General features: G+C 43.9%; 1 protein-coding gene across 8 annotated transcripts in view; it reads right to left on the bottom strand.

Moving 5' to 3' along the window:
- CHD7 (chromodomain helicase DNA binding protein 7) overlaps positions 1–16,844 on the bottom strand; it is a 143,020-nt gene that overhangs the window by 74,022 nt on the left and 52,154 nt on the right. The window lies entirely within an intron of this gene.

Raw genomic sequence — 16,844 nt, forward strand, 5'->3', positions numbered from 1 at the left:
TGAGGCATTAAATTAATACAACTTGAAAATTCAGCCTTGGAAATCTTACTGATTAAAGAAAATGTTGCACTTTTTTTTCCAGGAGACCAGGCAGTCATTCGGAAAACAAAATTAATCCAACATTTAGAACAGTCATGTTAAATTATTAATATGTAAGGTCTACACCTATAAAGAGAATTATTATATCATAATTACTTAATGATAAAAGTCACATTAGAAACGGCTTTACTTCTATTACAACAGAGTACAGCAGAGCACATGGGGCCACTAATACCCTGGTATGATTGGAAGAAAACAGAAAGTGATCAGAGATGACAGGTGATCTGTATGATAGCAAGAGGATGCATGCACTTTTCTGCCAACATTGGTGTAAAATGACCTATTTACTGCTTTATTCAAAGTAAATGAATAGCTGATAAGAATTGCCTTGACCCATTTGTTCCAATTATATTTAGTGACTGATGGAACAATACACAGACAAGATGCTATGAACTAAGGCATGGGCAGAAATGATTAAAAAAAATTAAGCTGAGAAAAAATAAGTATTTCATCCACCAAAAAGTCCATTTATTTTTAAAATGTATGTGATTCTGAATAAAAATACATGTATAGCTGTAAAGTTCACTAAAGTTCTCCAAATAAGGTGCTTCTCAAAGTGACTGCTCATAGGAGTACCAAAAGCATTCAGCAGCTTTCTGGGTCCCATCTATCCTTATAAATACAATTAATGAAGCAACCGCTATCATTTTCTGCTTCCTCTACTTGTACTAGGATTAGACAGCCATTTTCTCATTTGTTTGTTGTTATCATACAACACTCCCATTTTCTTATTTGTTTGTTGTTATCATACAACACTTCTTATTCCTAGTCACCGCTGTCTAATTCCAATCTTATTTCAATTTCTTCTATTTTTTTTGTCTGATTCTCATACCTAGGTTTGGTTTTTGTTAATACTTACACCAGGGCTTTTCTTGTTCTTGAAAATATGTTCGTCATAGAACTGTTGGTGAACTCCAACCGCCCAGTTTGGACAAATGTATGGATTGTTTATTGATTGCACTCATGCACCAACTTTCTGCTAAGGCATTCAGGGCACCTTATAATTTAAAATAATAATAACCCCGCCCCCTCCCAAAAAAGTTGCAAAAGGTAAAAAGATACAGTGGTACCTCAGGTTAAGTACTTAATTCATTCCGGAGGTCCGTTCTTAACCTGAAACTGTTCTTAACCTGAAGCACCACTTTAGCTAATGGGGCCTCCCGCTGCCACCGCGCCGCTGGAGCACAATTTCTGTTCTCATCCTGAAGCAAAGTTCTTAACCCAAGGTAATATTTCTGGGTTAGCGGAGTCTGTAACCTGAAGTGTATGTAACCCGAGGTACCACTGTATATAGTTTCAGGGTACTGGAAGTCTCCTCTGTGAGACAGCTTAAAGGACTGCTTCATCCCAATTTCTCTTCCCAGATAATGGAGGGCACATACCTGTACCCAGCGCTCTCCTGCTAAAGTTAAACCATGTGCTGCTCTCCACATCTGTCATTTTTCCAGGCAGGTGGTGGTGGTGGTGGTGGTTAAAGGGGAGGGACACAGATTTTTCTGCATATTATCTTTCCAGTAACTTGTGAGCAACCAGCCACTTCACCTACCTTTCCTACTTGTTTTTTTAAAAACTCTTAAAGCCACCTTACCATAGCGATATTCTACAAATTATCATGGTATCTTCTTATTTCAACTCACTTTGCGATTTGTACTCTAAGCAATCAGTTCAACACCTTGGCTCAAAATTTAATCTTTTACAGGAAAGAAATCAGTAAAGATTAAACACAAGTAGTCAATAATCCTGTCTGATTAGCAGTAAAAAAAAATTTTTGTACTACTTGAAATGGGAAAGGTGTTCAAAAATATTTCAGTATTTATTAGACTTCCATAACCCTAAGTCTTTTAGAGAAAAGCTGTTTTTGTAAACATTTAACAAAGAACAGATGGCCTCTTTTAATCATGTGAAAAAAACCTGGGGCTCACATTAATACTCATATAACAGACTACTGGACTGCATCACCTCCCTAACCAGCCGCATGATACCTTCCTCAGTAATGCTATTAATTTTACAGTTGTTGTTTTGTCATCCATTTCCAGGATGACACTTATTCAATACAATTAAGGGCTCTCCCAAAATCTCATTTAAAAGAAGGGTGGAAATTCCCATATCATGAAGGCCATTTTAGCACACAAATATCTACTTCCGGTATTAATTTGTAACTCCTTACAAGTTTTATTCTGTCAAATGAAGCTTATTATAAAACTTTTGTTATTTTTATTTTATAATCATATTAATTCTGCCTCGTAATTCTCCACCCATTTGAAGTAAGGTTGCAATGCAATGAAGGTAGTGAAATACAGTGGTACCTCTAGTTACAGACTCGATCCGTTCCGGGAGGGCCTTCCGCATCCCAAAAAGTCCATAACAAGAGTGCCACTTCTGCGCATGTGCAAAGCATGCAGAACGCTTCTGCGCATGCACACACAGCAAAACCAGGAAGTATACAGTTAAAGGTTTGCCGCGTTCGCGAGCCAAAAAGACACAGCATGAACCTAACGAAACACGAGGTATGACTGTAAAGTTACTTTCCAGATTTGTTTGCATAGTGTAAGGAATCCCAGAATGTAGGTTGTGTGTGTTAAGTTAGAGCAACTTTCTATATTGTACAAGGCCAAACAGCCTCATATAGGGGCAGCAGGGTTTGAAATAATGTGGTACCAAAAGATCTTGGCTTTTAAAGGTCAACATTGACTATTTAAATAAGGTCTAGAAACCCATAAGCAATCAATGCAAATGGCATGGTATATGTGATATATGCTCTGAACAATTGGCCCAATAAGCATCCAAGCAGCTACATCTTGTGCTAATTTAAGTTTCATAAATTACAATGCAATCTGAATGTGTAACCGAGGAAGTGTGTGATTGAGGCAAGGTCCACTTTCTCTGGAAAAAGTTTCTATCTAGTGAACCAGCCTAAGTTGGTATAAGGCACTCCAAGCCAACAGTGCTACATAATGGATTCACAAATACAGTTGTACCTTGAGAGTCGAATGGAATCCATTCTGGAAGTCCGTTCGACTTCCAAAACGTTTGGAAACCAAAGCGCAGCTTCTGATTGGCTGCAGGAACCTCCTGCAGCCAATTGGAAGCCGCGTAACCCCCACTGGATGTTCGGGTTCCAAAGAACGTTCGCAAACTGGAACACTCACTTCTGGGTTTGCAGCATTTGGGACTCAAAACATTCGACTTGCAAGATGTTCGGGATCCAAGGCACAACTTTACTGTCAAGTCCAAAAGAACCCCCAAAGCTGCAAACTGGGTCTTTGGAGAAGTACAAACCAATATAAAACAGGTCAGTAGACTTCCTAATTCCAGTACCTCTGTCATACCTGGATTAAGCATCATATTGTTTGCCTTTATCCACCTCAAAACAACCAAGCAATTGTTTAGCCTTTTCACAACCTCCCTGGGACTTTTAGATGCAAAAGAGGAGATAGAGTTGTGAATTATTCGCATACTGAAAAAAACATATCAGTCAAAACCTTTGGATGAGTTCTCCAAGCTATTTCATGTAGATGTTGACAGCACAGAACCCCGAGGAAACCCACCACGTGGTGGAACAGAAATTCCCCAGCACCACCTTCTAGGTCACTCCCTCCCAAATGGACAGGAACTTCCGCTAACACCATGCCTCCAAGTGCCATCCCAGCAACATGGCTCAGAAGGAAACAATGGTTAACTGATACTGAAACTTTAGGAAAAACTATCAAGTTTCGGCATTACTTGCAAAATTGGTAGAAAACATTAAAAATGTATACAAAATGTCTTTTCTTTGCCATCAGGTTAGAATTTTGAGCAGAACATGACCTCGCTTAATTCTCATTTTATGATCCTTGGGTTATGATGCAAAATCTTCCATAATATTCTTCTCACAAACATGCTTATAATTTTCCTATCTTTTGTTGCATAAGGCACTGACGTAATCTAACTGTGAAGTTAATAGAACACAAACTACTGAGGTCAAGTTATCAGTGTCCAGATTGCAATGCCCTTTGGTCCCCAGCCAAAACTGGAAAGTAAGAAAACCATAAGAGCCTGCTGGATCAGGCCAATAGCCCATTTAGTCCAGATGCCGGTGGGGAAGCCATAAGCAGATTTTGAACACAAGAGTCCTCTCCCCTCTAATGGTTTTCAGCAACTGGTATTCAGAAGCATCGCTGCCTCCAACAGATCATAGCCATCATGCCTAGTAGCCATTGATAGCCCTCTCCGTCATGAATTTGTATAATCTTCTTTTAAAGCCAGCTCTTGAGCTCAGCTAGAGGAGGTGGTGTTGGTCAGTAGGAAAAATAAACAGAAGAGGAAGGGCAATGCAAATTGAAACTTGGCTCCTTTTTGAGAGGATCTGTGGTATTACTGTGCCTACCCTCTCCAAGGGATGCTCCAGAGCAGCCAGCCAACAGCAGCTCCTAACTCCCTCCAACTACCTGCTCCTTGTCTACAGCTCAAGCCCCAGCCCATTGACTCTGATTGGTCAGGGGTTGTTCCCCAGGCTTGAAGCACTTCCTCTGATGGAATTTGCATCTATTGACAAAGTGAATGAACACCTTCCCTACCTTAGGATTCCAATAGCAAAGCAGCAGAAGGAAATAAATTTAGGTAGGGAGCCGACTCTATGTCAAGACACACTGGGTAAGGGGAGCAAAAGCAGCATTTTATTTGTCTCTTGCAGAAGGACCACATGGTATTTCAAGCAAGGCAAACAAACTAAGCTTCCATCCATTCAATGGTTGTTTGCTTACACCTTACTGTGGGACAATCTAAAATACAGGTCCCACTGAAATCATGTTCCAAGTCAGGTTGCAAAGGTCATTTTCACATGAGTGTGCAAGTGTTCCTCCTTCTCTCCTTAGTCAATGTATTCTAAGCTACTTCAAAACAATATATCATTTGTTCTAGGTCACTGGTCTTCACTAGTTAGTCACAGCCCGATCCAAGCTGAGTTTGAGCAGGAACATTACCACCATGAAAATATATGGTAAAATATTAAGAAATGGGTCCCCAATACATGTTTGGGTTAAAAGGGAGTCTGAGTCTGGAAAGATTGAAGATACCTGCTCTAGGTGTAAGGATCCAGAAAAAATACAAGAACCTTGACCTGGCCCAGGACTAGATAGGCAGCTAGTGAAGCACCCCACATTTTCAGTCAGACGCCCACTTCAGCATCTGGCTACTGCATTCTGTACCAGCTGGAGTTTCTCACCAGACCCAAGAGCAGTCCCACATAGAGCACATCACAGTAGTCCTGTCTCAAGGGTACCAAGTACCGTGGTCAGGTTATTCCTGTCCACAAATGGCTATTCCTGGCGAACGAGACAAAGCTGATAAAAGGCACTCCTACCCACACAGCACCCTTGGGCCTATAGTGACAAAGATGCATCCAGGAGTAGCCCCAAAGCTAGGGAGTTGTTCCTTCAGAGAGAGAGTGCAACTCCATCCAGAATAGGTAGATTGCCAACTTCCCGAACATGGGAACCAGCCACCCAAAGAACCTCTGTCTTCCCAAGATTCAAGGTGTGATGGCCTGGGACTCGGGGTCAGACTCGGAGCCAGAGGAGTCTCAGTCCACACCAAATCCTTTGCCTCAGGCAGCAGCTGAACCTAGTCTGGGGCCTGATTCTGAAGAGCCCCAGTCTGCACAGGTTCCCCTGCAATTAGCACCAGCTGGGCCGAGTCAGGGGCCTGAGCCTGCCCTGGCTCCAGATGTGGGGATTACCTCATTGCCTTCAGCTGTGCAATCACTTACAGCTGCTCTACTACCAGTTGGGTCAGGAAAGGCTGAGGCAGCCTCTGGGTCTAGTAACCCACCGACATATCCCGAGCTGCAGAGACTGAGGACTGAGAGAAGGAGAGACCTGAGTACTCGCAGGAGGAGTGCTCGCCTTCGGGCGAGACAGGGACATGAGTCACCGGGGGATCAGGACCAGCCGTTACCCCGACAGAGATAAAAGGCTGCTGGACCCCGCCCCAGGTTGCGGGAGTAACATTGCTGTTTGTCAGAACCTGCCTGTGATCCTGTGCCTGACCTTGCCTGGTTTCCTGCCTCGGCCCTGTTGGACTGACTCATTGTGGAACCCTGGGATTCAGGACCGGACCTGGACCGCGTTACTCAGGTTAGCACTGGGTCCAGCACACAAGCACAGTTATTGACCCTTTTCCAGTCCATCACTGCATTCAGACACTAATCCAGAGGCTTTTATAGCATCTCCTGTTTCAGAAGTTATTGAGAGGTGTTATTGGAAATGAAGGGCAAATCGATGTGGGAAGGTAGCCCATCTCAGAGGATGAAAACTCTGGTCTAAACCTCTGCTGCCTTGCGACTATCCTCATTCATGAGAAAGGCTTTGGGAATAAACCCCAAGAAAAAATCAGTACTCACTGCCTTGCGGAGAAGAAAAGGCTAAATAAGGAGTAAACCCTACATAAATCCAGAGAGGAGGACCTAAGATGGCTGAATGGCATATTGCTTGCCTCCTTCCTGCAACTCCTGCAGCCAAGCAGGTGCCAAATATCTTGCTGTTTTCCTTTGGACCACACCAGTGAGGCAGCCCAAGACCTTCTCACACACACATCCTTGAGTCTCAGAGAGGCCACAAAAACAACATAGGAGGCAGCAGTTACTAGTCTCTGCATCCACAACAGACACTGCGATTCTCCAGCACTTTGCCTTCACCCCCTGAGGCGCACTCTATTGTCTCTCAAAACAGACAGATGTTAACAACAAACCCCAGCGGTCTGCCTCTATGATAGGAGTAACCAGCCATCGGACCACATAGAAGAACTACATCAGAAGGTTCCCTGTGAATGCAATGGAGGCAGTCAAGTAGGATCTCTTTGCTGCCCTCACTGCAAAGTGGCAGGCCTGATTATGAACCAGAACACATATTTGGTTGGCTTCTGAGTGAGATTTATGCCACTGACACTCCAACCCTTAAATTCTTCAACTGCAGCTCCTCAGTATACCAAAGAGCAAAACAGATGCCACAGCACTAGAGCATGCACCAAGGAGAGATTGCATGAGCCGTATGAGTCTCACCACTCCATAGTGAAGTCAGATCCTCAGCAGGGTCCCCTGCTCTATCCACTGGAAAATCCCCCAGAGTAGCCAGAAACATACAATGCCTAGTTCTTCACCACCTCCATTTAAATTTTCATTAGTTTTATAGTCTTCATCCCAAGTGTTATGAACTGGTAGGACAACAGGGAGGAGGAAAAGGATCCTGGTGATGACACACAGGGGCAGAGACAGAGGCGCCCCTGTCCCCACAAACACAGTGGGCTCTGAGGCATAGATAGCAGCAGGAGTGGCACTCTAGGAGGCTGAGTCAGGCAAGGGCCCACAGCCCAGCTTCCTAGCTGTCTGTCTGTGGCTTGCTAGCTCTGGGAGGTGTGTGATTCCTCAGCTTGGAGCAGGTGAGGGTCACATGCCTCATCAAGCCCAGGTGCTGCAATCAGCATGCAAAGGACAAAAGGGAAGCGGAACCAAGGTGCTGCCCATGTTGATGGACCTTGGCTTGGGTGCACCTAGACCTCTATGGGGCTGTGCTTTAGGTTTGACTCTGGACTGTGTCTCCTGACCTTTGGACTCTGATTGCTTGGATTGACCCCGACTTTAAACTTTGGAGCTGACAGCAAGGGGGAGATTTGCCTCCTGCGCTCCTCTCAGCTTTACCCCCTCAGTTCCCCAGTGCCTAACAAATACAACCCCTCATCCTGAAACCATTATCTTATCCACTCATTTAGACTACAAAGCTATGCCTGTCTTCCTGGCTTGCATGGGGAAACTGCAGCACTTCTGCTTGGCCCCAGAATGAAAGTAAGTGTCAGTGCTAAGCATGCTTCCAGGGGAAGGGCATTCACAAACAAAACTGATATTTTCTTAAGTTTCATAATGAGGATACAAGCATATTGGCCAACTCATTGAAAGTGAATGGGCTAGTGGAAGAGGCTGGATGGTTTTGTACCGCCTCTGCACCCAACACAGAAATGCAGACTTCTTTCCAGCCAGCCCCCAATAAGCTGTTTCTTTGTGGGGGAAGGTTGGTTACTTTTGGAGCTTTATTTCGGAGTTGAGCTCTAAACATAATCAACATCTCTACCAGATACATAGAAATGATGTCTTTAACTCAATTTAAGTACAAATCCAATCATTTTTCAAACATGGATATTTACCATAGATCTTACCAAACATAGGCATTTCATCTTCACCTGGCAAAAATAAACCGCTCTAGTCTACTCATTAACTATCAAATCTTGCTTCAACTTATTAGTCACGGGCAGTTTGTTTTCATTTGCTACTGGCTTGAGAAGATTACACTAGGTCAAGGCAGAATGAGGCTGAAAGGGAACAATACCAGAAAGTGAAAAAAGGCAAAAAAAATTCATTGTTTGAGTTCCTATATTCCCATAGCTGCAATCCTATACCCACTTGTCTAGGAATAAAACCCAATGAGCTCAACTGACTTTCTTCTAAGTCAGTGTTTCCCAACCGGTGTTCCGCGGCACACTACTGTGCCGCGAGACTTTGCCTGGTGTGCCGCGGGAAAAATTGGCGGGGGGGGGGGGAATAAAGGGGAAAAAATTTATTCCCCCACCGCCAGGCGTGGGGCTGGGGCGGGGAAGCCCGAGCTTCCCCCTCCCCCAGAACGGGACCCAGAGCCACGCCGAAGCTGCGCGCAGCTTTGGCATCGCTCTGGGAGCTTGCGGGGCTGGGGGAGGAGGAAGCCCTCCGCCAGCCTCCAAACCATGTCGGGAGACAGCGGGATGGCGCGCTGCGCCTCTCCCGCTGTCCCCCGAGTTTGCAGGGCTGGCGATGGGGAGGAGCAGGCTTCTCCCCCCGCCAGCCTTCCAGCCAAGTCGGGGGACAGCGGGATGGCGCGCTGCGCCTCTCCCGCTGTCCCCCGAGTTTGCGGGGCTGGCGATGGGGAGGAGCAGGCTTCTCCCCCCGCCAGCCTTCCAGCCAAGTCGGGGGACAGCGGGATGGCGCGCTGCGCCTCTCCCGCTGTCCCCCGAGTTTGCGGGGCTGGCGATGGGAAGGAGCAGGCTTCTCCCCCCGCCAGCCTTCCAGCCAAGTCGGGGGACAGCGGGATGGCGCGCTGCGCCTCTCCCGCTGTCCCCCGAGTTTGCGGGGCTGGCGACGGGAAGGAGCAGGCTTCTCCCCCCGCCAGCCTTCCAGCCAAGTCGGGGGGCAGCGGCAAGGACGCGCTGCGTTTCTCCGCTGTCCCGGACGGCTTTCAAAAGCCTGCCTTCAAAAGCCGTCCGGGACAGCGGAGAAACGCGCTGCCTTTCTCCGCTCTCCCGGGAAGGCAGGCAGGGGGGAGCAAAGGCTTTCGCCCCCGCCCGCCTTCAGAAGAGGTCCAGGACCTCTTCTGAAGGCGGGCGGGGGGCGAAAATCTTTGTCCCCCCTGCCTGCCTTCCCAGGGGCTTTTAAATCGCCCCGGACAGCGGAGAAGTCCTCCGCTGTCCCGGGCGATTTTAAAATGCCGCCCGCCAGCATTTTAAGATTGCCCCGGACAGCGGAGACGTCCTCCGCTGTCCCGGGGTTTTTTAAAATGCTGGGGGTCGGAAGAAAAGCCCTTGTCCCCCCCCCCAGCCTTCAGAAGAGGTTGGGGGACAGACTGCGGGGAGAAATCAGGGTGGGAGTCACGACCGTGAGGCAGGGCTGCCAAGTGTGGCAGAAGAGGACACGGCCGTTGCACCTGTCCTTAGGTAGGAGCTTCTTCCGTGTTGACCTGCTGCCCTAAAGTCTTGGCTTTTTTCTTGGCTTTTTGGCGGTTGGCACAGAAGGAAGGCAAGGGGGAGGGGAAAAAATTGAAACTTACACTTTCGTGCGTCCCTCCCGGCGTGACGCTGCGCGCTGACGTCACGGGGCTGTAATGGTGGTGTGCCTCGATATTTTTTTCATGAAACAAGTGTGCCTTTGCCCAAAAAAGGTTGGGAAACACTGTTCTAAGTTGCCATTTAAGATTGTACTGCTAACCTCAGAAATTTTTATGGAAGCCTCAATATGGCAATATTTCAAAGATATCCCAGTTTTGCAAACAGCCCATGCTACTCTTGAAACCCCCAACAGTGATTTTAATGGAAATCGCTTTGTGAACCCAGATGCACCCTCGCAGCCCATCAAGTTGATGGGCACTGGCAGTTCACCTTGCTCCAGCAGCAAAGGAACAATCAAGAGCTCATTTTTCACTTCCGATTGTTCCTCTGAAGTCCTCTCAATACCTATCCTACAGACCTGACATTACATATGTTGTCAGGTTTGGAGTGGTTGGTCAAAGCAGCCTCAGAGACCAAACAGAGACCCTCGGTGGACCACATCTGGCCCATAGGCTGGAGGTTCCCGACCCTTGCTCTATAGGCGGAAATGATTCAAAATGTATACAAGATTCAAATGCAACAAAGAAACACAAGCTTTAACTGCAAGAATGAAACAACAGTGAAAATAATATTGTATTTAGTTGTTAACACTGTTTAGTAGTCTGATTTGCACCATTAGTTAGGAAACATATAAGTAGTGTTAATGGGAAACTTGATTTAAAACTACCATGTAAATCACCCCTTTTCTTGCTTTTTAAATCAAGAGTTATAGGCTGCAAAGAGAACAAGAAAAAGTGGAGATGGTGTTGTAGAAATGTTTGGGACAGGGAAACAAAAAATTCAGGCAACAAATGCATCAGAAAGGAGACCCATTATGGTACAAGGAAAATGAGGTTCACATCCTATGGAGTTCAGAAAGGGAAAATGGGGGTTAAGAGAATGGGTTAAAAACCAATTAAATAGCAACAAAAATGCTTTTTCGCCATAAAAACTGTAATATGACCCTAGTGATTTGAGTTGTGGAGCCCTGGTTTTAAAAGATAAGCATCAAGAAAAAAATAATCTATTCTTTCTTTGACATAGGATTATGATTGGCCTATAAAACTGAAGCTTAGGATAAAGGAGTTGAGAATCTTTGGGAAAACAGTATCATTCACTAAAAACATTCAGGAAAGAAGCTTGTGAAAGGGAAATTGATGTGGAATTACAGGAATAAGGAAGACTTCCAGTTTAATATATGGACAGAGTTCCAATAATAAAAGTATGAGGAACTTCAGTTGAAGTTGTAATCCTGCATACTCAGAGTGGGCGAGGAGGAAGAGAGGCTGCCTCTAGGGGCAGGTACAGGATCGCCCTGCATGGGAAGAAAGAGGGAGCGGAGCAGTGAACAGTAAGTCTTCTTCTTCTTCTTCTTCTTCTTCTTCTTATTATTATTATTATGCAGCTTTGTGCATCCTCGTCTAATCTTGCTCCTTTCTAAAATTTATTTATCAATGTGTTTATTTCTTTCTGTAAATCTACGAAAGAATAAAAGAAAAGAAAAATGGGGATTAAGGAGTTTTCTCCAGATAGCAGAGAGGAATTACACTGTGTCCCACTGGTGTAGTGGAGGTGGCTCTTGCCTTTCATCTGATAGGAATGTTCTGCTGCCCCCCCCCAAAAAATGGGGGGTTGAGGAGGGTCAGTTTTGGGGGTGTGTGATGAATGTCCATATTTTCACCTGCAGAAAGTTGGATGATATTAAATCCATGCTACTCATATGGAGGAATTTACAACTTAAAAAATTCCTGAGGGTCACTTTTACTACCAAAAGCTTATTCTACAGTCAGTGGGAAATAGTAGGCTGGTATCTCGCCAGATTTATGCTGTACACTGTTGGGCTAGCAATAATGTCCTTGCTAAATGTAAGTCAATGGAGGGAAGACTGAAGATACTGGCTATGTGTATCATTAAGTAGGAGGGAGGAAGAGGAGGGAGAAATTGTTAAATAACAAAGCATGTAAAGAACAGCTGTTTTATCTATTAAGAAAATGATATAAGTTGCAACAGAATTCTAAAATTGTAAATCCTTAATTTTGAAAGGTGAGGTCTTTGCATGTTTACTTAGAAGCAAGTCTTGCTGTGTTTAGGCATTGGCGTAAGAAGTATTAATTTGCCTTACTCCCAGGTAAGTGCAAATAGGATTATAGTTCTATTCTTTAGAAATAAAATGCACAACATATGTGAAGGGCAGCTAGGAGTTCTTTAGATGTTCTCAATTCCACGACTATTCTGCAGACACTATACCTTGTTTATTCACTGCAACATGATTAATTAATGTGAAGCTGTAGTCTACTGGAAAGAGGCAGAAGAACAAAGCAGATTTCAACATTTGAAATTTAACCTTCACTTTGAATTTCCTCACTTCCATTTTTTCCGCTTCAAGCTATGCTTGCAATGTCCATTTCTGGTATCTCAACAATAAATACAGAATAAGATTAGTGGGGTTTTTTAAAAGGTAAGTATTACAATAGGAGAAATAAGCTGAGGTTCCTAGCACTTCAATAACATTGATAGTTATATATTGAGATGGTCAGACTCTGAAATCCAAGTAAGATCTCTTAAGAGTGTGGCCAAATACTATGTTCAATATAATTCTTCCACCAGGTTAAGAATGAAAATCTAATTCAAGAAGCGGTTTCAGTGTTAAGATTTTGTTGCGTATAAGTAGATTTGATATTAAATCAAGGATACCAATTTCCAGAAGAAAAACACAGAAATTGAACGGGTGATAGCAAAGGTAATACAGTATGTTAACATGAATGAATTTAACATCAATACTAGTAAAGTTTTAATAGCAGCAATTTTTAAAGCAGCAAGATTTGAGAGGCTCAATGACTAAGTCATAGACCTTTTACCTATAATGGGTTCCATTATAGCCCTAAACGCAAATGGAGGTTAAGGTAGACGGGGGGGAAATTAGTAGTATTTCAAACACGGCTGGAAAATAGTCTCTCTCTTTATATGACCAAGGTAATGTCATTAAGTGACGTAACAAGTGCAACTAAAGAAGTATCTATTCTGAAGCTTATTAAAAGATGGGTGCTATTTTATATTTATTTTTTAAAGGACGCTTTGCAAGTGGAACCATTATTTTCAAAGGAAGGAGTAAGGCAGATAAGCATAAATTGATTGAACATTTTGATAAAGCTTAGGCACTTCTTAGGTTAAGCATTGTTCATATATAACCGATATCACCATGCTCAAATTTGAGTGTTCACCCGGACTAATATAAGCTGAAGTCCTGTGCTAAGTCACACGTGTATTATTAACGCTTATACCTTGCTGCTCAGTGGCTTCTTGAGTGGGGGTTATTTTCTGGGGACTATGTGTATATGCAGGAACACGTATAGTCCAACCATTTCCTTGAACCACCCCTGGGCAAGCAATATTACCTTCCAGAGCTAGCACACCAAACAGGTCTTGCTCTCTCCCCTCCTCCCCACTAGGCAGAGTGGTTTAAGCTCTGTCTTGCTTACAAGGCCCTGGAAGGCTCTTGCACGATATCATGAGGCCACATCCAAGTTCCTGCAAGAACCTCCAAGGGTCCGTGCAAGAGTCTCTGAGAGCCCGGTAAACAAGATGGAGAGCTTAAGAGCTTATTCTGCGCTGGGGAAACCCTGCACAATAAGAGCATTTTACTTCTCCACCTTCTGTGCATTTAATTTGTTCGATTTCAACTGGCTGGCCTTCAACCATGTAAAGCTGAAATCACACTGTAGTTGCTAGTCTGGGCAGCTTCAGAACCATACTTGCTTACCTTCAGCATTAGAACTGCATCGTGTACTTTCACAGCATTCCCTGTTACCTCGGCTTAAATCAGTTGCATATGTAATTACAAGCAAGACTGCAGCCCAAGTACTTTACTTGAAAGGCAAGGTTTATCTATTTAGAACACAGTAAAAACTGGAAACAACTTCTAGATAAGTTTTTGTTTTTAAGATGCATGCAAAGAAGTTTCAGGCTAAATAATTACTATAACTCTGGTCAACAACAAATTTGTTGTCTGCGTTTTTTCAGTTGATTTAGGACGGATCTGATGCGCTGAATCAAAAAATCACATTGGTTTTGCTCAATCAGGTCAAGTTTTTGAGCTATGGCCACATGGCTTTTTTTACATTTTTGTTCACATGTACGCTTGTGTGGAGCATTTTAGAAGAAGTTGGTGGGGGTAAAATGCCATGTTGAATAATTGTTTTGATTGGAAATGATTATTTTAATGACAAGAAGTATTCAGGTCCGATAGTTCTGGGTGATTATGTCGAAAAGGGATCAGTTTGAAGTCATAAAACCTCAAAATCTTCCATAAATTGGTGTGGCAAAGCATAAAGTTATTTTGGTATTAAACTCGGTGACCCGGATAAAGCTTGGGCGCCACACATGGTGTGCAAGGCATGCACCGAGATTCTACGTGGGTGGACCAATGGCAAGAGGAGTCTGAACTTTGGAATTCCCATAGTTTGGAGGGAGCTGACAAATCATGTCACTGATTGCTACTTCTGCACTGCTGGTGTGACTTGGATCAACAGAAAGAATCGGAGCAGCCTCAAGTATCGTGATCTTCAATCAGCACGTCGTCCTATAGCTCATTGTGATGAAATTCCAGTGCCTATCTTCGGAGATCTTCCTGACATTAGTGACGAAGATGCCTCCAGTGTTGAAGGGCATGAAGAAGAAGTGGTTCTTGAAGATGATGCTCCACATCCATTTTCCCAAAAGGAGTTGAATGATCTAGTTCACGACCTCAGCTTATCAAAGGACTCTGCCAAACTCTTGGCATCCAGATTGTACCTATGTTTTCTGTGCATGTGGGATAGTAGGGACCGTGCTCATCATTACAAGAAGAAGGACTCGCCTGTGCGGGAGGAATTGGTGCCTTGCAGAAAAAGGAATGTCATCAACGACCCTCTGGTGGACAGAGACAGAATACTCTTCCCACCGCTGCACATCAAGCTCGGCTTAATCAAGCAGTTCACCAAGGCTCTGGACAAGGATGGTGACTGCTTCACTTACTTGTGCCAGGCTTTTCCAGGATTGACCATGGAGAAGTTGAAAGCTGGCATCTTTGACGGTCCTCAGATCTGTCAGCTCATCAGAGATCCAGAGTTCGGAAAGTCAATGAACGAAGTGGAACTGAAAGCGTGGAAGGCATTTGTTCTGGTAGTGAAGAACTTTCTTGGCAACAATAAGGCCAGAAACTACACAGAACTTGTCAACAACATGCTGACTGCTTTCAGAAACCTGGGCTGCAAGATGAGTGTCAAGATGCACTACCTATTTTCACATATGGACCAGTTTCCTGAGAACCTGGGTTCAATGAGTGACGAGCAGGGGGAGAGATTCCATCAGGACATGAAAGAGATGGACACCAGGTAACAGGGTCGCTGGGACGCAGTCATGATGGCTGACTACTGTTGGACTCTGAAGAGAGACCTCCCTGCCGCTGAGCATTCCAGGAGTTCCAAGAAACGGAAGTTCAAGCCCTGAAGTTTGAAAAATGGTGAAGCAACATGCAATTTACATGTACTTACCTTTATCAATGCCCACCATTCAGTTTACAGTAATCGATGTTTCTATCAGGTAATCAATATATGTTGTTGGAAAAACATTTTTTTCTCTTAAAAACATATTTAGAATGATATGTGTTGACAAAAATCAGCTGATAATGCCACAAAAATGTAATCAATTTTGTCACAAGATCTGATTTTTTTCAAATCAACATAGCACAAAAACCTGACCTGATGGAGAGAATGCCATTTCCTGATTTAGCAGTGCAAAAATCCACTAAATCAATTGTAGAAATCTAGATAACATTCAAAAAGTAAAAAATTGTTGCCCAGTGTAATCTATATATCAAGACACAGGTGTTTTAATCTCTATTACTGTTAATTTTAGTGATTTTTAATGCTTTATTTATTTGCCCAGTTTATTTGTTCAGCTACTAGAAATATCCCTGCTTTATCAAGTTAAAGTAGTTTCAAAGATGTGAGAGGCTACCTCTTTCCCTAGGGTTCAAAATTAGCAAGGTGCCAGGCACATTTTGCACCTGAAGATTTTCCATTTGCCAGCACCTCAAAAAATCTGGGTGCCATTTTTTGGTTGGCGGACACTCATGGATTTCTGAAATGTATGGGCTTTGAAGCCTCGAAGTATATGCTAAGGATAGACAATATTTTAAGAAGTTTAAAAATAAATAGTACAGTGATACCTCGGGTTACAGACGCTTCCACTAACCCAGAAATAGTACCTCAAGTTAAGAACTTTGCTTCAGGATGAGAACAGAAATCATGTGGCAGCAACGCGGCGGCAACGGGAGGCCCCATTAGCTAAAGTGGTAGCTCAGGTTAAGAACAGTTTCAGGTTAAGAACGGACCTCCAGAACGAATTAAGTTTTTAACCCAAGGTACCAATCTAAAAGTGTTTTGAAAACTCAAGTATAATACCGATTTTTATTGTAAACACCAAATTAAATATGTATTACCAATTTCTGCTAAAAATATTGTTAACAATGTGTCACTTATGTGAATTGTGTATTACTTCATGCTTATCAAAATAATAAATAAAAAGTGCTGCTGATCCCCCCAAATGGAGACTAGACATTCTGTTTTGGTGCCCACAACCTACCGTATTTTTTGCTCTATAGGACGCAGCTTTTCCCCTCCCAAAATTGAGGGGAAATGTTGTGTGCATCCTATGGAGCGAATGCAGGCTCCTTGGCTTCAGCGATAGCAACGCTAAGCCTCCGAAGCGCAGAGCGAGCGCTCCCTCTGCGCTCTGGAGGCTTCGCGTTGCTTTCGCTGAAGCCTGGAGAGCGAGAGGCATTGGTGCGCACCGACCACTCTTGCTCTCCAGGCTTCAGGGATAGACGCGCACAGCCCCTCCGGCAG

The sequence above is a fragment of the Podarcis melisellensis genome, assembly GCF_964234715.1.
Source record: "Podarcis melisellensis genome assembly, chromosome: 7".
Lineage (NCBI taxonomy): Eukaryota > Metazoa > Chordata > Lepidosauria > Squamata > Lacertidae > Podarcis > Podarcis melisellensis.